The sequence below is a fragment of the Triticum aestivum genome, chromosome 6D (genome assembly GCF_018294505.1).
Source record: "Triticum aestivum cultivar Chinese Spring chromosome 6D, IWGSC CS RefSeq v2.1, whole genome shotgun sequence".
Lineage (NCBI taxonomy): Eukaryota > Viridiplantae > Streptophyta > Magnoliopsida > Poales > Poaceae > Triticum > Triticum aestivum.
In genome coordinates this window covers 242013362-242039060 of record NC_057811.1, presented here as the reverse complement: position 1 = coordinate 242039060, position 25699 = coordinate 242013362, and positions in this window count along the sequence as shown.

The window sequence follows — 25699 nt, the reverse complement described above, 5'->3', positions numbered from 1 at the left end:
CGTCACAACATAACTGGGTGATCATAAAGATGCTCTACAGGTATCTCCGAAGGTGTCTATTGAGTTGGCCTGAATCAAGATTGGGATTTGTCACCCCGTATATCAGAGAGGTATCTCTGGGCCTTCTCGGTAATACAACATCACAAGAAGCTTGCAAGCAAAGTGACTAAGGAGTTAGTTATGAAATGATGTATTACAGAACGAGTAAACAGACTTGCCGGTAACGAGATTGAACTAGGTATGAAGATACCGACGATCGAATCTCGGGCAAGTAACATACCGACAGACAAAGGGAATTACGAATGTTGTCATAAGGTTCGACCAATAAAGATCTCCGTAGAATATGTAGGAACCAATATGGGCATCCAGGTCCTGCTATTGGTTATTGACTAGAGAGGTGTCTCGGTCATGTCTACATCATTCTCGAACCCGTAGAGTCCGCATGCTTAACCTTCATTTACGATATGGTTTTATATGAGTTGTGTGAGTCGATGACCGAATGCTGTTCGGAGTCCTGGATGAGATCACAGACATGACGAGGAGCTCCGGAATGGTCTGGAGGTAAAGATTGATATATAGGATGATGCTATTTGGTCACCAGAAAGGTTTCGAAAGAACTAGGTATTTATCAGAGTGCCGGAAGGGGTTCCGGGAGGCCACCGGTAAAGCGGTGGGCCTTATGGGCCAAGGGAGGAAGCACACTAGCCCACAAGGGGGCTGGCACGCCCCTCCACCCCTGTCCATGCACCAAGGAGGTACGGACGGAAGGGGGAGGCACCCTAAGACAGCCAACCCCCTTTCATTCCCCCCATGTTCAAATATGAAGGGGGTGGGGGTAGGCAGGCCTCTAGGGAAGCCGCCAGCCACTTGGCGGAGCCCTAGGGCTGCCTTCCCTCCCCCTCCACCTATATATATATATATGTGTGGAGAGAGGGGGGCAACACACACATGATCCCCAAGCCGTTTGCGGCGTCCGTCTCCCTCTAGTTCATCCTAAGTCATATTTTTCGTAGTGCTCGGCGAATCCCTGCGGAGATCGTTGCATAACCACCATCACCACGCATCGTGTTGCCAGAACTCATCTACTACTTCGCCCGTCTTGCTGGATCAAGAAGGCGAGGACGTCATCGAGCTGAACGTGTGTTGAACGCGGAGGTGTCGTGCTTTCGGTACTTGATCGGGTGGATCGTGAAGGTGTACGACTACATCAACCACGCTGATAAACGCTTTCTCTTTACGATCTACGAAGGTACGTAGACATACTCTCCCCTCTCGTAGCTATGCATCTCCATGGATAGATGATACGTCTCCAACGTATCTATAATTTTTTATTGTTCCGTGCTATTATATTATCCATCTTGGATGTTTTATATGCATTTATATGTTATGTTATATTATTTTTTTGGGACTAACCTATTAACCTAGAGCCCAGTGCCAGTTTATGTCTTTTCCTAGTTTTTGAGTTTTACAGAAAAGTAATATCAAACGCAGTCCAAATGAGTTGAAAATTTATGGTGATTTTTTATGGAACAGAAGAAGCCCCCGAAGCACAAGATTAGGGCCAGAAGAGTCCCGAGGTGACGGCAAGGGTGGATGGCGCGCCCCCTACCTTGCTGCTGCCCCGTAGACCCCCCTGACTTGAAACCGACGCCAAAAATTCCTATAAATCCAGAAACCCCCAGAAAGAAACCTAGGTCGGGAGTTCCGTCGCCGCAAGCCTCTGTACCCACGAAAAACCAATTGGGAGCCTGTTCTGGCACCCTGCTAGAGAGGGAAACCATCACCGGTGGCCATCTTCATCATCCCGACACTCTCCATGATGAGGAGGGAGTAGTTCACCATCGGAGCTGAGGGTATGTACTAGTAGCAATGTGTTTGACCTCTCTCTCTCTCTCGTTCTTGATTTGACACGATCTTGATGTACCGCGAGCTTTGTTACTATAGTTGAATCTTGTGGTGTTTCTCCCCCTCTATCTTCTTGTGATGAATGGAGTTTTACCTTTGAGGTTTCACAATGATCGGATTAAATACTATTATGGATTTGAGAACACTTGATGTATGTCTTGCGTGGGATACCCGTCGTGATAATGGGGTATCCTATTGATTCACTTGATGTATCTATTGGCACTCAACTCGCGGATTCTGAGGTGACATTGGGGTAATCTATGCATAGGGTTTGATGCATGTTTTCGTCCTTGTTTCTCCAGTAGAAATCTTGGGGCACTCTTTGAGGTTCTTTATTTTGGATTGAATATTATGAATCTGAAGTTGTTTGATGCATATCGTATAATAGACCCACGGATACTTGTGGTGGCATTGGAGTATCTAGGTGACATTAGGTTTGATTGATGTGTGTCATATGGTGTTATTTTACCACGAACTCTAGGGCTGTTTGTAACACTTATAGGAATAGCTCAATGGATTGATCGTAAATAATAACTTTGAGGTGGTTTCATACCCTACAAGCAATTTCATCTTATGTTCTCCGTGATAGGAACTTTGGAGTGACTTTTGTTACATGTTGAGGGATTGCCATATGATTTAATTGTGTTATCATTGTTGAGAGAACTTGCACTAGTGAAAGTATGAACCCTAGGCCTTGTTTCCAAGCATTGCAATACCGTTTTCGCTCACTTTTGTTACAACCTTGCTATTTTTATATTTTCATATTACAAAAACCCATATCTGCCATCCATATTACACTTGTATCACCTTCTCTTCGCCGAACTAGTGCACCTATACAATTTACCATTGTATTGGGTGTGTTGGGGACACAAGAGACTCTTTGTTATTTGGTTGCAGGGTTGTTTGAGAGAGACCATCTTCATCCTACGCCTCCCACGGATTGATAAACCTTAGGTCATCCACTTGAGGGAAATTTACTACTACCGTACAGAACTCTGCGCTTGGAGGCCCAACACGAGTCTACAAGAAGAAGGTTGTGTAGTAGACATCAAGCTCATTCCTGGCACCGTTGCCGGGGATGTTAGTGCAAGAAGAAGATCTTGCAATTGAATGTTTTAGTTTCTTGTTTTATCACTAGTTTAGTCTATAAAAGAAAACTACAAAAAAAAGGAATTCAGGTTGCCTCATATGCTTCATCTTTTTAATGTCTTTCGTGAGAATGATGGAAATGAAAAATGTGCTCAAGTGTTAGAAGAAGAAGTCAATAAAATGCAATGTTGTTAGTGTGCTTTCTTTGAATATTCATGATACTAGTGATGATTGCACTAGTCATGATAAAGAAGTTTCTTATAAGCATGTCAATTTTTGTGGAGTGAATATAGTTTGTGAAGACATGCCTTATAGGGATGATAGATATTGTAAGAAGCATGAACATGATGAAACCAATTGATGCCTTAAGGTGATAGATAAATTTGCTACAAAATTATGCTCTCTTCATCCCATTACTTGTGAAATTTGCAATAGAGTAGGTCATCTTAATTTTAAATGCATACTTTTTCATGATCGAATCGTGACCCAATATTGCAATAACTTGATAACCCTTGAACTTTATAATGAACTTTGTTTATTTTTGGGGTGAAGAATTGTCACATAAAAATAGTTGGTTTGAAGCACTCATATTTACCGACCATGCTGAAACTACTCTTAAAGAAATCTATACATTTTGCGTGGTAAATTGCAATGATAATGCTTATATTGCCAACTATAGAAAGATGGGAAAACCCTTAGAATATAAAAGAAATACTAATGAAAGGGTAAAGCTCTCCACTTTTCCTCCTATTGTGATAGAGGCGAAGGTGCCCCGGTGTTTCGATGAGATAGCAATCGTTTTTTGTGGGATTCGAGTTTGACGATCCGACTACGAACGTGCAAAGACGGCGCGCCTTAGCAATCGCTAAACCAACTTCCGAGGAGTTATTGACCACGCCGGAGCATGATCAACCTGACCGCGAGGGTCTATTTCCTGTGAGCAAACTAAGAACAAGTAAGAAACTGAGATTGCATTCTGGATATTGCGAATAGAAGAGGAAAGCTTTATTAATGAAGGTGGGGTTCTGTGACGCCTTTGTCTGGTTGTTGAACACAAATGAAGTACACGAAGTTGCAGCTATGGCGAACTTTTAATCTAAACAAAACCCAAAGTCTAAAAGACGCCCTAAGGGCTATATATATGGAGGAATAGGGGGGAATTTCGTGGCCCTTGTGGGAGGGGTCCGAATCCAACACTAACTCTTGTTTCCCACACATACGGACTCAAAAACAGCCTATACTTAAGTATTTCGAAATTACATGGGCCTGGCCCAATAATAAGGAGACGCAGCGCCTAGAATAGCCTCCGGATGAAATTTATGGAGTGGCATCTTGTATATTTCGTCCAAGGCTTCATGCACTCCTTATGGTGGCTTCAAAGTCCTGAAATCATCACTTGTAACTCCATTCTTGTTCCCCTTGCGCATGCCATCATCTCCAGGCTTGGTCTTGCTCCAGTGTTCATCCCTCTTATCGATGCCAGGCCCTTCATTTGTAAGCAAAACAAATGTATCCAATTTAGGCAGCATCATATTCTCATGAACATTAGAATCATTACCAAGAAACGAAAGTACCTGGTAATTCAATTGGCGTGCGCGAGCTCTAGTAATTGGTCCAGTATGTATAGCAGCAGGAGCTGTGGGTGTAACAATGGTATTGATGTCCTCATCATCCTCCCCTTCTTGAAATGAAGTTGTCCTCGACAGAAGCTCATCTTCCTCACCCAAATAAGGCTTCAAATCTGCAATGTTAAAAGTGGGACTAACCTCAAAATCTGCAGGCAGCTCAAGTTTCTATGCATTATCATTTATTTTCTCTAACACCTTAAAAGGACCATCAGCACGTGGCATTAGCTTTGATTTGTGCAAATTAGGAAATCTATCCTTACGCAAATGTAACCAAACAAGATCTCAAGGTGCGAACACAACATGTTTTCTACCCTTATCTCCAGCAAGTTCATATTTAGCATTAATACGCTCAATGTTTTCCTTAGTTAACTCATGCATTTTAAAAATCAATTCAGCACGTTGTTTAGCATCAAAATTAACCTTCTTCGAAGATGGAAGAGGCAACAAATCAATAGGTGCACGAGGGAGGAAACCATACACAATTTCAAAAGGGCACATCTTAGTAGTAGAATGCAATGAACGATTATAAGCAAATTCAATATGAGGCAAGCATTCTTCCCACATTTTCTTATTATTCTTCAAAACAGCCCTAAGCATAGTAGACAATGTTCTATTGACTACTTCAGTTTGTCCATCAGTTTGGGGATGACATGTAGTACTAAAAAGCAGTTTAGTCCCCAACTTAGCCCATAAACATCTCCAAAACTGGCTAAGAAATTTAGTATCACGATATGAAACAATAGTATTTGGCACACCATGCAAGCGAATAATTTCACGAAAGAACAAACCAGGAACACTAACAGCATCATCGCTTTTATGACATGGTATAAAGTGTGCCATTTTCGAGAATCTATCCGCAACAACAAATATGCTATCCCTCCCCTTCTTTGTTCGAGGTAAACCTAAAACAAAGTCCATAGATATATCCTCCCAAGGAACACTAGGTACAGGCAAAGGCATATATAAACCATGAGGATTGAGTCGTGACTTAGCTTTTTGACATGTAGTGCAGCGAGCAACAAAACGCTCAACATCCCGTCTCATCTTTGGCCAAAAGAAATGTGTAGCAAGTATATCCTCCGTCTTCTTCACGCCAAAATGTCCCATTAATCCTCCTCCATGTGCCTCCTGCAAGAACAAAAGACGAACGGAGCTAGCTGGAATGCATAGCTTGTTAGCACCAAACACAAATCCATCATTAACGACGAACTTGTTCCATGTTCTCCCTTCTTTACAATTCTGCAATACATATTTAAATTCAGCATCATGCACATATTGATCTTTGATGGTCTCCAAACCAAATATTTTAAAGTCAAGTTGTGAAAGCATAGTATAACGACGAGATAATGCATCAGCAATAACATTTTCTTTACCCTTCTTGTTTTTAATGACATAAGGGAAAGTCTCAATGAATTCAACCCATTTAGCATGTCTACGGTTCAGTTTTGCTTGACTTTTAATGTGTTTCAAAGATTCATGATCAGAATGTATAACAAATTCTTTGGGCCATAAATAATGTTGCCATGTTTCTAAAGTCCGAACAAGAGCATATAATTCTTTATCATAAGTAGAATAGTTCAGACTAGGCCCACTCAATTTTTCAGAAAAGTATGCAACAGGTTTGCCATCTTGTAATAACACACCTCCTAATCCAATTCCACTAGCATCACATTCAAGCTCAAAAGTCTTATTAAAATCAGGAAGTTGGAGTAAATGAGCATGTGTCAACTTATCTTTCAATACCGTGAAGGCTTCTTCCTGTGCGGTACCCCAAACAAAAGGCACATCCTTCTTTGTAAGCTCGTTGAGAGGTGCAGCAATGGTGCTAAAATCTCTCACAAAACGCCTATAGAAACCAGCGAGTCCAAGAAAGTCCTCACTTGTGTGACCGTTTTGGGCTGCGGCCAACTCTCAATAGCTTCAATCTTGGCTTTATCAACTTCAATTCCCTCTGGAGTAACAACATAGCCAAGAAAAGATACCCGGTCGGTGCAAAAGGTGCACTTCCCAAGGTTACCAAACAAACGTGCATCACGTAGAGCAATAAAAACAGCACGTAAATGTTCCAAATGTTCTTCCAAAGATTTGCTATAAATCAGTATATCATCAAAATAGACTACCACAAATCGTCCAATGAAAGCACGTAAAACTTCGTTCATTAGTCTCATGAAAGTACTAGGTGCATTAGTTAACCCAAAAGGCATGACTAACCACTCATATAAACCAAACTTAGTTTTAAATGTTGTTTTCCATTCATCTCCTAGTTTCATACGAATTTGATGGTATCCACTACGCAAATCAACTTTGGAGAATATTGTAGAGCCACTCAATTCATCAAGCATATCATCTAGCCTAGGAATAGGATGACGATAATGAATAGTAATATTATTAATGCCTTTACAATCAACACACATACGCGACGTACCATCCTTTTTAGGCACTAGTATAATAGGAACAACACAAGGACTAAGAGATTTGCGTATATAACCTTTGTCGAGCAGCTCCTCTACTTGACGCATAATCTCCTTCGTCTCCTTTGGATTGGTACGGTATGGTGCACGGTTGGGTAGCGATGCACCGGGAATTAAGTCAATTTGATGCTCAATACCTCGAATAGGTGGTAATACTGGTGGCACGTCTTGTGGAAAAACGTCAACGAACTCCTGCGAAATGTTAGTGACAGCAGGGGGCAAAGAGGAAGGCATGTCCTTGAATGAAAATAATGCCTCTTTGCACACAAAAGCATAACAAACAAATTTGCTAAAAACTAGCTCATCAATATCAGATTTGGTGGCAAGTAAACATGCACTTTTCAATTTAATTTCAGAAGCAACACTAGATGGTTTATTATTAGGCTTCATTTGTTGCTCAAATTTTTTGCCACAATCTGATTTTCACTCTTATTTTTCTCCTGTTTTGCTTTATTATCTCTATGAATATCATCTTTCAAAATGGAATCAGGAGTCATAGGAAGCATAGTAATATTTGTATCCTTATGAACAAGAGTATACTGATTGTTTCTACCATGATGTACATAATTTTTATCAAATTGCCATGGTCTACCAAGTAATAAGGAACATGCTTGCATAGGTACCACATCACAATCAACATAATCATCATATGTAGAGATACTAAAAAGCACACGAACAGTACGTGTTACCTTAACCTTGCCGATGTTGTTGAACCATTGGATGTAGTAAGGATGTGGATGTGGTCTTGTGGTGAGAGATAGCTTCTCCACCATCTCCATGCTAGCCAAGTTGTTGCAGCTCCCTCCATCTATGATGACGCGAATAGAACGTTCCTTCACAACTCCCTTTGTATGGAACAAATTATGCCTCTGATTTTGCTCAGCTTGTGTAACCTGCACACTCAAAACACGTTGAGCAACTAAACATTCATACCTGTCAGCATCTTCAGGAGCCATGTATCGCGTCTCATGATCAGAATCATCTCCACCGTGTTCTTCACGTGTAATAAGAGCCAAAGTCTCCTCATCATAGTCACTAGCGGACTCATACCCACCATCCTCAGTAGCAATCATCACACGCTGAGATTTGCATTCTCTCGCATAATGACCTCTTCCCTTACAACGACGACAAATAATATCACTTGTGTGGCCTGTTGATGCCATGGAAGAAGAAGAGCTCTGTGCAGGCCCGACAGGTGTGCTCTTGGCAGATAGTGGTGGTTGTGCCTGCTTTCTTGTATCACGGTTGGAGGTGGCACCTGATGGAGGTGATGGTGCAGGGGAAGTAGAGGATGCACGTGGTGTCCATGATGAAGGTCGACCTGCAGAAAAGTTAGTTCGCTCCAATGCCTATCGATCCTGCACTTCATGTTCAGCTTTACAAGCAAGATGGAATGAACGAGTGATATTATTATAATCCTTATACTCTAGAATGGTCTGAATCTCTCTATTTAATCCACCCATAAAACATGCAAGCATAGCTTCATTATCCTCAACAACAACACATCTAATCATGCCAGTTTGTAATTCCTGATAATATTCTTCGACAGAATTTTTTCCTTGTCTCGAACGCTGCAATTTTTTAATTAATTCACGTTGATAATATGGTGGAACCCAGCGAGTACGCATAGCAGTTTTCAAAGCAGCCCAAGTGGCTGGAATAGGATATAATTTACAATGTTCAGACCACCAAACACATGCAAAGCTAGTGAAAGCACAAACAGCAGCAGGAACACGTCTCTCCTCAGGATATTGTAAACATGTAAATCGTTGTTCAGTTTCTAACTCCCAAGTAAGATATATATCAGGAATATATCTACCCTCAAATGGTGGAATATTCAATTTCAGTTTAGGAAGATGGTCATGATCTCGTACCCGAGGGAGAGCCCTACCATTGTGATTATTTGCATGTGGACGACCTGGTGGTTGTGGTGCTGGTGGTTGCACGTAGTTCTGATTTTGGTCAACCTCATCCTCGTAATCTTCCGCATAATCATCCTCCGCAACACTAGCAGGAGCCACAGAAGTATCAACAGCAACACCAACAGTTTGGCCAGGCTGAAGAAGGACACGGCTCGCTCGGCGGAGGGCTGTTTCGCGATGTGGAGGTAGTAGTAGTAGTTGTTGTTGTTGTTGCAGAGGTGCGACAGGTGCAGCCGGTGGTGGAAGACGCGCAAGCAGTTCATTAAATCTGTTATCGAGCTTTTTTTCGAACGTCTTCTCAAGGCCAGTGATCTTCTCCATGGCCTCTTCAAAATTATTCGGCACATCTTGCACCTGTTCAGTCATCATTTGCTTAAACTTATCATGAAGCTCCTTGTTCGTTAAGTTCTCCTAGTCAATCTCGTCGGCTTGTGATCCTGGCATGGTTAGCAGTAATAGAAACACACAAGAATATGATCCTACAGACTACTAACAAGTGGTGGTGGTGGGTGTCACAAATCTGTCAAGCAAAACTCAAATTCTTACCAGTTCTTACCCAGCAACAGGCGGTGATCGGCAACCGTTGTAGTCAAAAGTCTCAAAGCTTGGATAGAGCGATTACCAGGGAGAGTCGAACGCACGACGTAGATGTATGTGGAGCTGGGAAGGCTTATAATATGGTAGCAAAAAGGGTCAGCAATAATCAATTCAGAGATGCAAAGTTGAATAAACGCTCAACGACGGTACTGTGCTGGTCCTAGGCTAGACCGTGCTAGAGACGCGAGCCTAGAACACTAACAAAATCACGGCGCTGCACGTAAACAAGGGAAAGCACACTCTGGAAAAAAATTCGCTCTGTTTTTTTGGCGCTCCTCTTTTTTTTGCGCTCTTTTTTTGCGAAAAATCACTATAATGGCGAGTGTCTCAAAACTCTTCCCAGGTCAAACTGACAGGATGGGCACGAAATTTTTTTGACAACTTTTTTTCGGAAATCGCGACAGCGATGACGAAAAAGTGCGACAAAAAATAACTATGATGGCGAGTGTCTGAAAACGCTCTGTTGGACCTAAAAATAGGATAGGGGAAAATATTTTTGGTCACTGAAAATTTGGCCTAAAAACTGCCCGGGGGTCTCCAGTCTCTTTTTTTAGACCTACTCAGGCAAGGAAACACAAAATGAAAACTAGATGGATCTCGAAAACAAACCTAATATGAAAAGAACTCGGATGGTGGTGGACAAGCAGTTGTATATGTGGACTCGGATTGGTGGTGGACATGCGGATGTATATGTGGACTCGGATTGGTGGTGGATAGGCAGATGTATATGTGGACTCGGATTGGTGGTGGACATGCGGATGTATATGTGGACTCGGATTGGTGGTGGACAGGTGGATGTATATGGCAGCGGTAAGGAATATGTTGGTGGTGGTGGTATCTGGTAGGAACAATGACGATGGTGCGACGGCGGCGTGACAACTTGTGAACACAACTCGAAACTCTAAGGGAAACCAGACACTAAGACCAGCAACTTGACATGATGATGCAACCGCAAATTCAACAAAGCAAATACAGAAAAGATTATGCAAAGGCTCAGATTGGTTCGGATAGGATGAACTAACCATTATTTTTTTGGCTTTTTTTGTTGACTATAGGTATGAAGAACAGACTCGATCTAAACTACGAAAAACCGTAAAATCTCACCGAGCAACCTGGAAATCTGATACCACTTGATAGAGGCGAAGGTGTCCCGATGTTTGAGATAGCAATCGTTTTCTATGGTAGTCGACTTTGACGATCCGACTATGGACGTGCGAAGACGTCGCGCCTTAGCAATCGCTAAACCAACTTCCGAGGGGTTATTGAACACACCGGAGCATGATCAACCTGACCACGAAGGTCTACTTCCTGCGAGCAAATGAAGAACAAGCAAGAAACTGCAATTGCAATCTGGATATTGCGAATAAAAGAGGAAAGCTTTATTAATGAAGGTGGGGTTCTGTGACGCCTTTGTCTGGTCGTTGAACACAAACGAAGTACGCGAAGTTGCAGCTATGGCGAACTTTTAATCTAAACAAAACCCAAAGTCTAAACAACGCCTAAGGGCTGTATATATGGAGGAATAGGGGGGAATTTCGTGGCCCTTGTGGGAGGGGTCCGAATCCAACCCTAACTCTTGTTTCCCCACACATACGGACTCTAAAAACAGCCTATACTTAAGTATTTCGAAATTACATGGGCCTGGCCCAATAATAAGGTGACGCAGCACCTAGAATAGCCTCTGGACGAAATTTATGGAGTGGCATCTTGTATATTTTGTCCAAGGCTTCATGCACTCCTTATGGTGGCTTCAAAGTCCTGAAATCATCACTTGTAACTCCGTTCTGGTTCCCCTTGCGCATGCCATCATCTCCAGGCTTGGTCTTGCTCCAGTGTTCATCCCTCTTATCCATGCCAGGCCCTTCATTTGTAAGCAAAACAAATGTATCCAATTTAGGCAGCATCATATTCTCATGAACATTAGAATCATTACCAAGAAACGAAAGTACCTGGTAATACAATTGGCGTGCGCGAGCTCTAGTAATTGGTCGAGTATGTATAGCAGCAGGGGTTGTGGGTGTAACAATTGTATTGCTGTCCTCATCATATTGTCTCTCGTGATGAAACAGGTTACAAGAATGAGCTCCCTATGCGACCAATCTCATCAATAAGGAGCTCCAAAAAGTTGATTAAACCCACACATGGTGTGGAGAAGAAAAAGAAATGACGTAGAAGCAAAGGTAAAAAGGTATCCCTCCCAAATGATGTTGCTCCTATTATTGTTATGCCTCATGAGAGTGAATCAAAAAAAATATGGAAGATGATATACTTGATGATGATATTGATTCTTTGCCTTATGGTACAACGTCCAAAGAAACTATTGAGGATGATTTTGTTATGCCTATTACTCATAGTAATGATACTTGTTATAATCTTGAGAATCTTTTTGGCACCAACTATAAAATTGTGATGATCATTTGCTATACTATTGGTGCTATTCATACTATTAATGATGAGAGTGATTATGCCAATGATATGCAAAGCCACAAAAGCTTGGGGATGCTATGTTTGATAAGAATGACATGTTTGGGAATTTAATTGCTGCAAGTAATGTTTGTCCCAAGCTTGGGGATGCTATGTTTAACGAAGATGATATTTTTAGTCCCCCAAATTTTGATGTGCAAATTTATTATGATGATAGCATGCCTCCTATGTATGATGATTGCAATATTTATGAAAGTGGGCTTGGAAGAGTGTCAACTGTAGATAATAGTTATCCCACTATTTTGGAGGGTGTTGAATCTTATTATAATGACAAAAGTGGATTTGGATAGGTGATGACTTTATTTAGTAATGATTCCACTATCTTGGAAGAGGTTTCAATTGATTATGATGAGAACAAAGTTGCTACTTATGATGATTATTTTGATGACACTTATGTCATAAAAGTAGTGATGATTATATTTATAAAACTTGTCATGATTATGATTACCCTTTTCCTGAACATTACTCTTTTAATGTGGAAATAATTTATAGTATTCGAGTTTCTTATGACACTCCCACTATTCTGAATGAGAAGAATTTTGCTTATGTGGAGAGTACTAAATTTTCTATGCTTGTGGATAATGAAAATAATGCGTTATGTGATGGTTATATTGTTGAATTCATTCATGATGCCGGGCTCATGTACCGGCTCAAGAATTGCGGATGATTCCAATTACTTGGCCATTTGCAGTCTGGGGACTTGACATGGTTGGGCCTTTCAAAAGGTCCAAATATAAAAAGACCCACCTCTTGGTGGCGGTTGATAAGTTCACAAAGTGGGTTGAGGCAGAGCCAGTCAGGAAGTGTGACGCAGCCATGACGGTTCAATTCATGAAAAAGGTGATCTTTCGCTTTGGTTTTCCACACAGTATTATAACTGACAATGGTACTAATCTGTCCAAGGGTGCCATGGAAGAGTTCTGTCAACGTGAGCATATCCGGCTTGATGTTTCATCAATAGCTCGCCCCAATCCAATGGGCAGGCTAAAAGAGCGAATCAGGAAATCTTGAAAGGCATCAGACCCCGGCTTATGGTTCCTTTGCAGCGGACGCCGGGTTGTTGGGTAGAAGAGTTACCTTCTGTAATATGGAGCATCAATACTACCCCTAACAGGTCTACGGGTTACACACCTTTCTTCTTGGATTATGGTGTAGAGGCGGTTCTACCTAGTGACATCCATCATGAGTCGCCCCGCCTGGCGGCTTACGTTGAAGCTAATAATGAACAAGCCCATCAGGATGCACTTGACCTGTTAGATGAGAAGCGCGACTTGGCAGCAGCTCGCTTGGCGATTTACCAACAAGATCTGCGCCGTTATCACAGCCGCCGGGTTAAGTCCAGAACCTTTCAAGAAGGTGACTTGGTGCTCCGGCTCATCCAGGATCAGTCTGATGCACACAAGCTATCCCCACCTTGCGAAGGAATCGCTCGGGTTCAGTTAACAGCCAAGGGATCGATCGCTCAGGTTTAGTGATGTAGCTAGTGCAATCGCTCGGGGTCAGTAGGCGAACGCCTCACCCGGGTTCAGTTAGAGCCCAATGCCTCGCACACACATGCGTACGTATACGAGAGAAAGTGTGAAAACCTCCGTGCATCGCTCATCCCCGCTCACCCACCGTAACCGGGAACTCCAAGATATTTTCCTCGCCCTCGCTTCTACCATGATTTTTCCGTCAGGGACAGCCCAAAGAATTTCATGCAGCTACGTGTCTGGCCCACCCAGGACGAAAAGCCCATTTTCTATCATGATTTTTGTCATAGAAATAGGAACCCACCACATCTATGATGATACGTGTTTTTGTCACAATTATCGTCATAGAAGTGTCATAAGCATGACAGATTTTTTCCATTCAGGCCAAAATGGCACGGATGTGTCTTTTTTTAGTGAAAGCTTCAGAATACTGGCTATGTCATCGACGACTTGGACATGCTGGCTTGAGGGACTTGAGCAGACTCGTCAAGAAGAAGCACATCATTGGTGTCGAGGGCGTCAAATTCGTCAAAGATCACCTTTGCGGTGTTTGTGATGCTAGAAAGATGACCAGATCCAAGCACTCCGCGAAGACAATCATGACCACTACTCATCCCATTGAATTACTTCATATGGATCTCTTTGGTCCTACTCATTATGCCACACTAACCAATGCAACATCTCTCTACGAATTCGTCATCGTTTATGATTATTCTCGTTACGCCTGGGTGCATATTGATGGAAATATGCTCTACAGGCAATAATAAAATGGTATTATTATATTTCCTTAATCATGATAAAGTTTTATTATTCATGATAGAATTGTATTGACCGGAAACTTAAATACATGTGTGGATACATAAACAAATACCGTGTCCCTAGTAAGCCTCTACTAGACTAGCTCGTTGAGCAAGAGATGGTTAAGGTTTCCTAACCATAGACATGTGTTGTCACTTGATAACGGGATCACGTCATTAGGAGAATGATGTGATGGACAAGACCCATCCGTTAGTATAGCATATTGATGTGATGGGATTTGCCACCCCGTATATCGGAGAGGTATCTCTGGGCCTTCTCGGTAATACAGCATCACATGAAGCTTGCAAGCAAAGTGACTAAGGAGTTAGTTATGAAATGATGTATTACAGAACGAGTAAACAGACTTGCCGGTAACGAGATTGAACTAGGTATGAAGATACCGACGATCGAATCTCGGGCAAGTAACATACCGACAGACAAAGCGAATTACGAATGTTGTCATAAGGTTCGACCAATAAAGATCTCCGTAGAATATGTAGGAACCAATATGGGAATCCAGGTCCTTCTATGGTTATTGACCAGAGAGGTGTCTCGGTCATGTCTACATCATTCTCGAACCCGTAGAGTCCGCATGCTTAACCTTCGTTGATGATATGGTTTTATACGAGTTGTGTGAGTCGATGACCGAATGCTGTTCGGAGTCCTGGATGAGATCACAGACATGACGAGGAGCTCCGGAATGGTCTGGAGGTAAAGATTGATATATAGGACGATGCTATTTGGTCACCAGAAAGGTTTTGGAAGAACCGGGTATTTGTCGGAGTGCCGGAAGGGGTTCCGGGAGGCCACCGGTAAAGCGGTGGGCCTTATGGGCCAAGGGGGGAAGCACGCTAGCCGACACGGGGGCTGGCGCGCCCCTCCACCCCTGTCCATGCACCAAGGAGGTACGGACGGAAGGGGGAGGCACCCTAAGACAGTCAACCCCCTTTCCTTCCCCCCATGTTCAAATATGAAGGGGGTGGGGGTAGGCAGGCCTCTAGGGAAGCCGCCGGCCACTTGGCGGAGCCCTAGGGCTGCCTTCCCTCCCCCTCCACCTATATATATATATATATATATATGGAGAGAGAGGGGCAACACACACATGATCCCCAAGGCGTTTGCAGTGCCCGTCTCCCTCTAGTTCGTCCTAAGTCATATTTTCGTAGTGCTCGGCGAATCCCTGCGGAGATAGTTCCATAACCACCATCACCATGCATTGTGTTGCCAGAACTCATCTACTGCTTCGGCCGTCTTGCTGGATCAAGAAGGCGAGGACGTCATCGAGCTGAACGTGTGTTGAACGCGGAGGTGTCGTGCTTTCGGTACTTGATCGGGTGGATCGTGAAGGTGTACGACTACATCAACCGCGCTGATAAACGCTTTCTCTTTACGATCTACGAAGGTACGTAGACATACTCTCCCCTCTCGTAGCTACGCATCTCCATGGATAGATGATACGTCTCCAACGTATCTATAATTTTTTATTGTTCCGTGCTATTATATTATCCATCTTGGATGTTTTATATGCATTTATATGTTATGTTATATTATTTTTTTGGGACTAACCTATTAACCTAGAGCCCAGTGCCAGTTTATGTCTTTTCCTTGTTTTTGAGTTTTACAGAAAAGTAATATCAAACGGAGTCCAAATGAGTTGAAAATTTATGGTGATTTATTATGGAACAGAAGAAGCCCCCGAAGCACAAGATTAGGGCCATAAGAGTCCCGAGGAGACGGCAAGGGTGGATGGTGCGCCCCCTACCTTGCCGCTGCCCCGTAGACCCCCCTGACTTGAAACCGACGCCAAAAATTCCTATAAATCCAGAAACCCCCAGAAAGAAACCTAGGTCGGGAGTTCCGTCGCCGCAAGCCTCTATAGCCACGAAAAACCAATTGGGAGCCCGTTCCGGCACCCTGCTGGAGAGGGAAACCATCACCGGTGCCCATCTTCATCATCCCGACACTCTCCATGATGAGGAGAGAGTAGTTCACCATCGGGGCTGAGGGTATGTACCAGTAGCTATGTGTTTGACCTCTCTCTCTCTCTCGTGTTCTTGATTTGACATGATCCTGATGTACCGCGAGCTTTGTTACTATAGTTGAATCTTGTGGTGTTTCTCCCCCTCTATCTTCTTGTGATGAATTGAGTTTTACCTTTGAGGTTTCACTATGATCGGATTAAATACTATTATGGATTTGAGAACACTTGATGTATGTCTTGCGTGGGATACCCGTCGTGACAATGGCGTATCCTATTGATTCACTTGATGTATCTATTGGCACTCAACTCGTGGATTCCCGACGTGACATTGGGGTAATCTATGCATAGGGTTTGATGCATGTTTTCGTCCTTGTTTCTCCAATATAAATCTTGGGGCACTCTTTGAGGTTCTTTATTTTGGATTGAATATTATGAATCTGAAGTTGTTTGATGCATATCATATAATAGACCCACGGATACTTGTGGTGGCATTGGAGTATCTAGGTGACATTAGGTTTGATTGATGTGTGTCATATGGTGTTATTTTACCACGAACTCTAGGGCTGTTTGTAACACTTATAGGAATAACTCAATGGATTGATCGTAAAGAATAACTTTGAGGTGGTTTCATACCCTACAAGCAATTTCATCTTATGTTCTCCGTGATAGGAACATTGGAGTGACTTTTGTTGCATGTTGAGGGATTGCCATATGATTTAATTGTGTTATCATTGTTGAGAGAACTTGCACTAGTGAAAGTATGAACCCTAGGCCTTGTTGCCAAGCATTGCAATACCGTTTTCGCTCACTTTTGTTACTAGTTACCTTGCTATTTTTATATTTTCAGATTACAAAAACCCATATCTACCATCCATATTACACTTGTATCACCATCTCTTCGCCGAACTAGTGCACCTATACAATTTACCATTGTATTGGGTGTGTTGGGGACACAAGAGACTCTTTGTTATTTGGTTGCAGGGTTGTTTGTGAGAGACCATCTTCATCCTATGCCTCCCACAGATTGATAAACCTTAGGTCATCCACTTGAGGGAAATTTACTATTGTCTTACAAAACTCTGCGCTTGGAGGCCCAACACGAGTCTACAAGAAGAAGGTTGTGTAGTAGACATCAAGCTCATTCCTGGCGCCGTTGTCGGGGATGTTAGTGCTTGAAGGTATATCTTTAGATCTTGCAATTGAATGTTTTAGTTTCTTGTTTTATCATTAGTTTAGTCTATAAAAGAAAACTACAAAAAAAAGGAATTCAGGTTGCCTCATATGCTTCATCTTTTTAATGTCTTTCGTGAGAATGATGGAAATGAAAAATGTGCTCAAGTGTTAGAAGAAGAAGTCAATAAAATGCAATGTTGTTAGTGTGCTTTCTTTCAATATTCATGATACTAGTGATGATTGCACTAGTCATGATAAAGAAGTTTCTTATAAACATGTCAATTTTTGTGGAGTGAATATAGTTTGTGAAGACATGCCTTATAGGGATGATAGATATTGTAAGAAGCATAAACATGATGAAACCAATTGATGCCTTAAGGTGATAGATAAATTTGCTACAAAATTATGCTCTCTTCATCCCATTACTTGTGAAATTTGCAATAGAGTAGGTCATCTTAATTTTAAATGCATACTTTTTCATGATCGAATCGTGACCCAATATTGCAATAACTTGATAACCCTTGAACTTTATAATGAACTTTGTTTATTTTTGGGGTGTGAAGAATTGTCACATAAAAATTGTTGGTTTGAAGCATTCATATTTACCGACCATGCTGAAACTACTCTTAAAGAAATCTATACGTTTTGTGTGGTAAATTGCAATGATAATGTTTATATTGCCAACTATAGAAAGATGGGAAAACCCTTAGAATATAAAAGAAATGCTAATGAAAGGGTAAAGCTCTCCACTTTCCCTCCTATTGTGATAGAGGCAAAGGTGTCCCGATGTTTCGATGAGATAGCAATTGTTTTTTGTGGGAGTCGAGTTTGACGATCGGACTACGAACGTGCAAAGACGTCGCGCCTTAGCAATCGCTAAACCAACTTCCGAGGAGTTATTGACCACGCCGGAGCACGATCAACCTGACCACGAGGGTCTATTTCCTTCGAGCAAACGAAGAACAAGTAAGAAACTGAGATTGCAATCTGGATATTGCGAATAAAAGAGGAAAGGTTTATTAGTGAAGGTGGGGTTCTGTGACGCCTTTGTCTGGTCGTTGAACACAAACGAAGTACGCGAAGTTGTAGCTATGGCGAACTTTTAATCTAAACAAAACCCAAAGTCTAAACGACGCCTAAGGGCTGTATATATGGAGGAATAGGGGGGAATTTCGTGGCCCTTGTGGGAGGGGTCCGAATCCAACCCTAACTCTTGTTTCCCCACACATACGGACTCTAAAAACAGCCTATACTTAAGTATTTCAAAATTACATGGGCCTGGCCCAATAATAAGGTGACGCAGCACCTAGAATAGCCTCTGGACGAAATTTATGGAGTGGCATCTTGTATATTTCGTCCAAGGCTTCATGCACTCCTTATGGTGGCTTAAAAGTCCTGAAATCATCACTTGTAACTCTGTTCTGGTTCCCCTTGCGCATGCCATCATCTCCAAGCTTGGTCTTGCTCCAGTGTTCATCCCTCTTATCCATGCCAGGCCCTTCATTTGTAAGCAAAACAAATGTATCCAATTTAGGCAGCATCATATTCTCATGAACATTAGAATCATTACCAAGAAACGAAAGTACCTGGTAATACAATTGGCGTGCGCGAGCTCTAGTAATTGGTCCAGTATGTATAGCAGCAGGGGTTGTGGGTGTAACAATTGTATTGCTGTCCTCATCATATTGTCTCTCGTGATGAAACAGGTTACAAGAATGAGCTCCCTATGCGACCAATCTCATCAATAAGGAGCTCCAAAAAGTTGATTAAACCCACACATGGTGTGGAGAAGAAAAAGAAATGACGTAGAAGCAAAGGTAAAAAGGTATCCCTCCCAAATGATGTTGCTCCTATTATTGTTATGCCTCATGAGAGTGAATCAAAAAAAATATGGAAGATGATATACTTGATGATGATATTGATTCTTTGCCTTATGGTACAACGTCCAAAGAAACTATTGAGGATGATTTTGTTATGCCTATTACTCATAGTAATGATACTTGTTATAATCTTGAGAATCTTTTTGGCACCAACTATAAAATTGTGATGATCATTTGCTATACTATTGGTGCTATTTATACTATTAATGATGAGAGTGATTATGCCTATGATATGCAAAGCCACAAGCTTGGGGATGCTATGTTTGATAAGAATGACATGTTTGAGAATTTAATTGCTGCAAGTAATGTTTGTCCCAAGCTTGGGGATGCTATGTTTAACGAAGATGATATTTTTAGTCCCCCAAGTTTTGATGTGCAAATTTATTATGATGATAGCATGCCTCCTATGTATGATGATTGCAATATTTATGAAAGTGGGCTTGGAAGAGTGTCAACTGTAGATAATAGTTATCCCACTATTTTGGAGGGTGTTGAATCTTATTATAATGATAAAAGTGGATTTGGACAGGTGATGACTTTATTTAGTAATGATTTCACTATCTTGGAAGAGGTTTCAATTGATTATGATGAGAACAAAGTTGCTACTTATGATGATTATTTTGATGACACTTATGTTATAAAAGTAGTGATGATTATATTTATAAAACTTGTCATGATTATGATTACCCTTTTCCTGAACATTACTCTTTTAATGTGGAAATAATTTATAGTATTCGAGTTTCTTATGACACTCCCACTATTCTGAATGAGAAGAATTTTGCTTATGTGGAGAGTACTAAATTTTCTATGCTTGTGGATAATGAAAATAATGCGTTATGTGATGGTTATATTGTCAAATTCATTCATGATGCCGGGATCATGTACCGGCTCAAGAATTGCGGATGATTCCAATTACTTGTCCGTTTGAAGTCTGGGGACTTGACATGGTTGGGCCTTTCAAAAGGTCCAAAGATAAAAAGACCCACCTCTTGGTGGCGGTTGATAAGTTCACAAAGTGGGTTGAGGCAGAGCCAGTCAGTAAGTGTGACCCAGCCATGACGGTTCAATTCAGGGAAAAGGTGATCTTTCGCTTTGGTTTTCCACACAGTATTATAACTGACAATGGTACTAATCTGTCCAAGGGTGCCATGGAAGAGTTCTGTCAACGTGAGCATATCCGGCTTGATGTTTCATCAGTAGCTCGCCCCCAATCCAATGGGAGGCTGAAAGAGCGAATAAGGAAATCTTGAAAGGCATCAGACCCCGGCTTATGGTTCCTTTGCAGTGGACGCCGGGTTGTTGGGTAGAAGAGTTACCTTCTGTAATATGGAGCATCAATACTACCCTTAACAGGTCTACGGGTTACACACCTTTCTTCATGGTTTATGGTGTAGAGGCGGTTCTACCTAGTGACATCCGTCATGACTCGCCCCGCCTGGCGGCTTACGTTGAAGCTAATAATGAACAAGCCCGTCAGGATGCACTTGACCTGTTAGATGAGAAGCGCGACTTGGTAGCAGCTCGCTTGGCGATTTAGCAACAAGATCTGCGCCGTTATCACTGCCGCCGGGTTAAGTCCAGAACCTTTCAAGAAGGTGACTTGGTGCTCCGGCTCATCCAGGATTAGTCTGATGCACAGAAGCTATCCCCACCTTGCGAAGGAATTGCTCGGGTTCACTTAACAGCCAAGGGATCGATCGCTCAGGTTTAGTAACGTAGCTAGTGCAATCGCTTGGGTTCAGTAGGTGAACGCCTCACCCGGGTTCAGTTAGAGCCCAATGCCTCGCATGCACATGCGTACGATACGAGAGAAAATGTGCAAACCTCCGTGCATCGCTCGGCCCCGATCACCCACCGTAACCGGGAACTCCAAGATATTTTCCTCGCCCTCGCTTCTACCATGATTTTTCCGTCAGGGACAGCCCAAAGAATTTCATGCAGTTGCGTGTCTGGCCCACCCAGGACGAAAAGCCCATTTTTTGTCATGATTTTTGTCATAGAAGTAGGAACCCACCACATCTATGATGATACGTGTTTTTGTCACAATTATCGTCATATAAGTGTCATAAGCATGACAGATTTTTTCCATTCAGGCCAAAATGTCATGGATGTGTCTTTTTTAGTGAAAGCTTCAGAATACTGGCTATGTCATCGACGACTTGGACATGCTGGCTTGAGGGACTTGAGCAGACTCGTCAAGAAGAAGCACATCATTGGTGTCGAGGGCGTCAAATTCGTCAAAGATCACCTTTGCGGTGTTTGTGAGGCTGGAAAGATGACCAGATACAAGCACTCCGCGAAGACAATCATGACCACTACTCGTCCCTTCGAATTAATTCATATGGATCTCTTTGGTCCTACTCATTATGCCACACTAGCCAATGCAGCATCTCTCTACGAATTCGTCATCGTTGATGATTATTCTTGTTACGCCTGGGTGCATATTGATGGAAATATGCTCTAGAGGCAATAATAAAATGGTTATTATTATATTTCCTTAATCATGATAAAGTTTTATTATTCATGCTAGAATTGTATCTACCGGAAATTTAAATACATGTGTGGATACATAAACAAATACCGTGTCCCTAGTAAGCCTCTACTAGACTAGCTCGTTGAGCAAGAGATGGTTAAGGTTTCCTAACCATAGACATGTGTTGTCACTTGATAACGGGATCACGTCATTAGGAGAATGATGTGATGGACAAGACCCATCCGTTAGCATAGCATATGATCATTCTGTTTATTGCTACTGGTTTCTTAATGTCAAATACATGTTTCTTCGACCATGAGATCATGCAACTCCCGGATACCGGAGGAATACCTTGTGTACTATCAAACGTCACAACATAACTGGGTGATCATAAAGATGCTCTACAGGTATCTCCGAAGGTGTCTATTGAGTTGGCCTGAATCAAGATTGGGATTTGTCACCCCATATATCGGAGAGGTATGTCTGGGCCTTCTCGGTAATACAGCATCACAAGAAGCTTGGAAGCAAAGTGACTAAGGAGTTAGTTATGAAATGATGTATTACAGAGCGAGTAAACAGACTTGCCGGTAACGAGATTGAACTAGTTATGAAGATACCGACGATCGAATCTCGGGAAAGTAACAAACCGACAGACAAAGGGAATTACAAATGTTGTCATAAGGTTCGACCAATAAAGATCTCTGTAGAATATGTAGGAACCAATATGGGAATCTAGGTCCTTCTATTGGTTATTGTCCTGAGAGGTTTCTCGGTCATGTCTACATCATTCTCGAACCCGTAGAGTCTGCATGCTTAACCTTCGTTGACGATATGGTTTTATATGAGTTGTGTGAGTCGATGACCGAATGCTGTTCGGAGTCCTGGATGAGATCACAGACATGACGAGGAGCTCCGGAATGGTCTGGAGGTAAATATTGATATATAGGACGATGCTATTTGGTCACCAGAAAGGTTTTGGAAGAACCGGGTATTTGTCGGAGTGCCGGAAGGGGTTCCGGGAGGCCACCGGTAATGCGGTGGGCCTTATGGGCCAAAGGGGGAAGCACACTAGCCCACAAGGGGGCTGGCGCGCCCCTCCACCCCTGTCCATGCACCAAGGAGGTACGGACGGAAGGGGGAGGCACCCTAAGACAGTCAACCCCCTTTCCTTCCCCCCATGTTCAAATATGATGGGGGTGGGGGTAGGCGGGCCTCTAGGGAAGCCGCCGGCCACTTGGCGGAGCCCTAGGGCTGCCTTCCCTCCCCCTCCACCTATATATATACATATATATATATATATATATATATATATATATGGAGAGAGAGGGGCAACACACACATGATCCCCAAGCCGTTTGCGGCGCCCGTCTCCCTCTAGTTCGTCCTAAGTCATATTTTCGTAGTGCTCGGCGAATCCCTGCGGAGATAGTTGCATAACCACCATCACCACGCATCGTGTTGCCAGAACTCATCTACTACTTCGCCCGTCTTGCTGGATCAAGAAGGCGAGGACGTCATCGAGCTGAACGTGTGTTGAACGCGGAGGTGTCGTGCTTTCGGTACTTGATCGGGTGGATCGTGAAGGTGTACGACTACATCAACCGCGCTGATAAACGCTTTCTCTTTACGATCTACGAAGGTACGTAGACATACTCTCCCCTCTCGTAGCTATGCATCTCCATGGATAGATGATACGTCTCCAACGTATCTATAATTTTTTATTGTTCCGTGCTATTATATTGCAATGATATCAAGTTTCCTCTCTATGTGTTGAAATTTTTGAAATTATGCTTGCTTCACCTTCCTATGCTAGATGATGCTTGTTCCCATAAATTGTTTTCTCACAAAATCCCTATGAATAGGAAGTGGTTTGGACTTAAATGTGCTAGTCATATTCTTCAAGATGCTCCCATTATGTTTCAATTCTTATCTTCTATGTGAGCATCATTGAAATCATCATGCCTAGCTAGAATGGCATTAAAGAAAAGCGCTTGTTGGGAGACAACCCAATTTTTACCCATATTGTTTTTGTGTGTTCACATGATTATGCTACTATAGTAATCATGTTTTATAGCTTTTGTTTCAATAAAGTGCCAAGTAAGACCTCTGGGACGATCTATGGTGATAGTTGATTTGATCTTGCTGAAAAACAAAAACTTTTGCGCTCACTTTTAGAATTTTAGAAATTCACAGAAGCATGCTTTTGATATGAATTTTTTACACAAGATAGATATACAAATTGCCCATGTTGTCCTAAATTTTCAGAATTTTTGGAGTTACAAAAGTATACAAAGTTTCCAGATTACTACAGATTGTTCTGTTTTTGACAGATTCTGTTTTCATTGTGTTGTTTGCTTATTTTGATGACTCTATGGGTAGTATCGGAGGGTATGAACCATGGAGAAGTTGGAATATAGTAGATATAACACCAATATAAATTTAGAATGAGTTCACAATAGTACCTAAGCGGTGATTTGCTTTATTATATTTACAGATCTCATGAGTTTTCTGTTGAGTTTTGTGTTGTGAAGTTTTCAAGTTTTGGGTAAAGATTTGATGGACTATTGAATAAGGATGGCAAGAGCCTAAGCTTGGGGATGCCCAAGGCACCCCAAGGTAGTACTCAAGGACAACCAAGCATCTAAGCTTGGGGATGCCCAAGGCACCCCAAGGTAATATTCAAGGACAACCAAGCATCTAAGCTTGGGGATGCCCCCGATGGCATCCCCTCTTTCATCTTCGTTCATCGGTAAATTTACTTGAGGCTATATTTTTATTCACCACATGATATGTGTTTTGCTTGGAGGATCTCATATGATATGAATCTTTGATTTTTAGTTTGCCACAATCTTCCTTGCTGTTCACACCTTTTGAGAGGGATACACATTAATCGTTAATTTATTAGAATACCCTATGTGCTTCACTTCTATCTTTTGAACTGGGTAGTTGCTCTAGTGCTTCACTTATATCTTTGTAGAGCACAGCGGTGGTTTTATTTTGAAGAAATTGTTTAACTCTCATGCTTCACTTATATTATTTTGAGAGTCTCTCTAAATAGCGTGGTAATTTGCTTAGGTTATGAATTTAGTCCTAATATGATGGGCATCCAAGTGGGATATAATAAGAACTTTCATATTAACTGCATTGAATACTATGAGAAGTTTGATTCCTTATGATTATTTTGAGATATAAAGATGGTGATATTAGAGTCATGCTAGTGAGTAATTGTGGATTGTAGAAATACTGGTGTTAAAGTTTGTGATTCCCGTAGCATGCACGGATGGTGAACCGTTATGTAACGAAGTTGGAGCATAATTTATTTATTGATTGTCTTCCTTATGAGTGGCGGTCTGGGACGAGCGATGGTCTTTTCCTACAAATCTATCCCCCTAGGAGCATGCATGTAGTACTTTGTTTCAATGACTAATAGATTTTTGCAATAAGTATGTGAGTTCTTTATGACTAATGTTGAGTCCATGGATTATACGCACTCTCACCCTTCCACCATTGCTAGCCTCTCTAGTACCGCGCTACTTTCACCGGTACCATACACCCACCTTATACCTTCCTCAAAACATTCACCATACCTACCTATTATGGCATTCCCATAGCCATTCCGAGATATATTGCCATGCAACTTCCACCATTCCGTTTATTATGACACGCTTCATCATTGTCATATTGCTTTGCATGATCATGTAGTTCTTTTGTTCTAGTATCGAGTTGTAATTCTTGAGTTGTAATGTAAATAAAAGTGTGATGATCATCATTATTAGAGCATTATCCCATGTGAGGAAAGGATGATGGAGACTATGATTCCCTCACA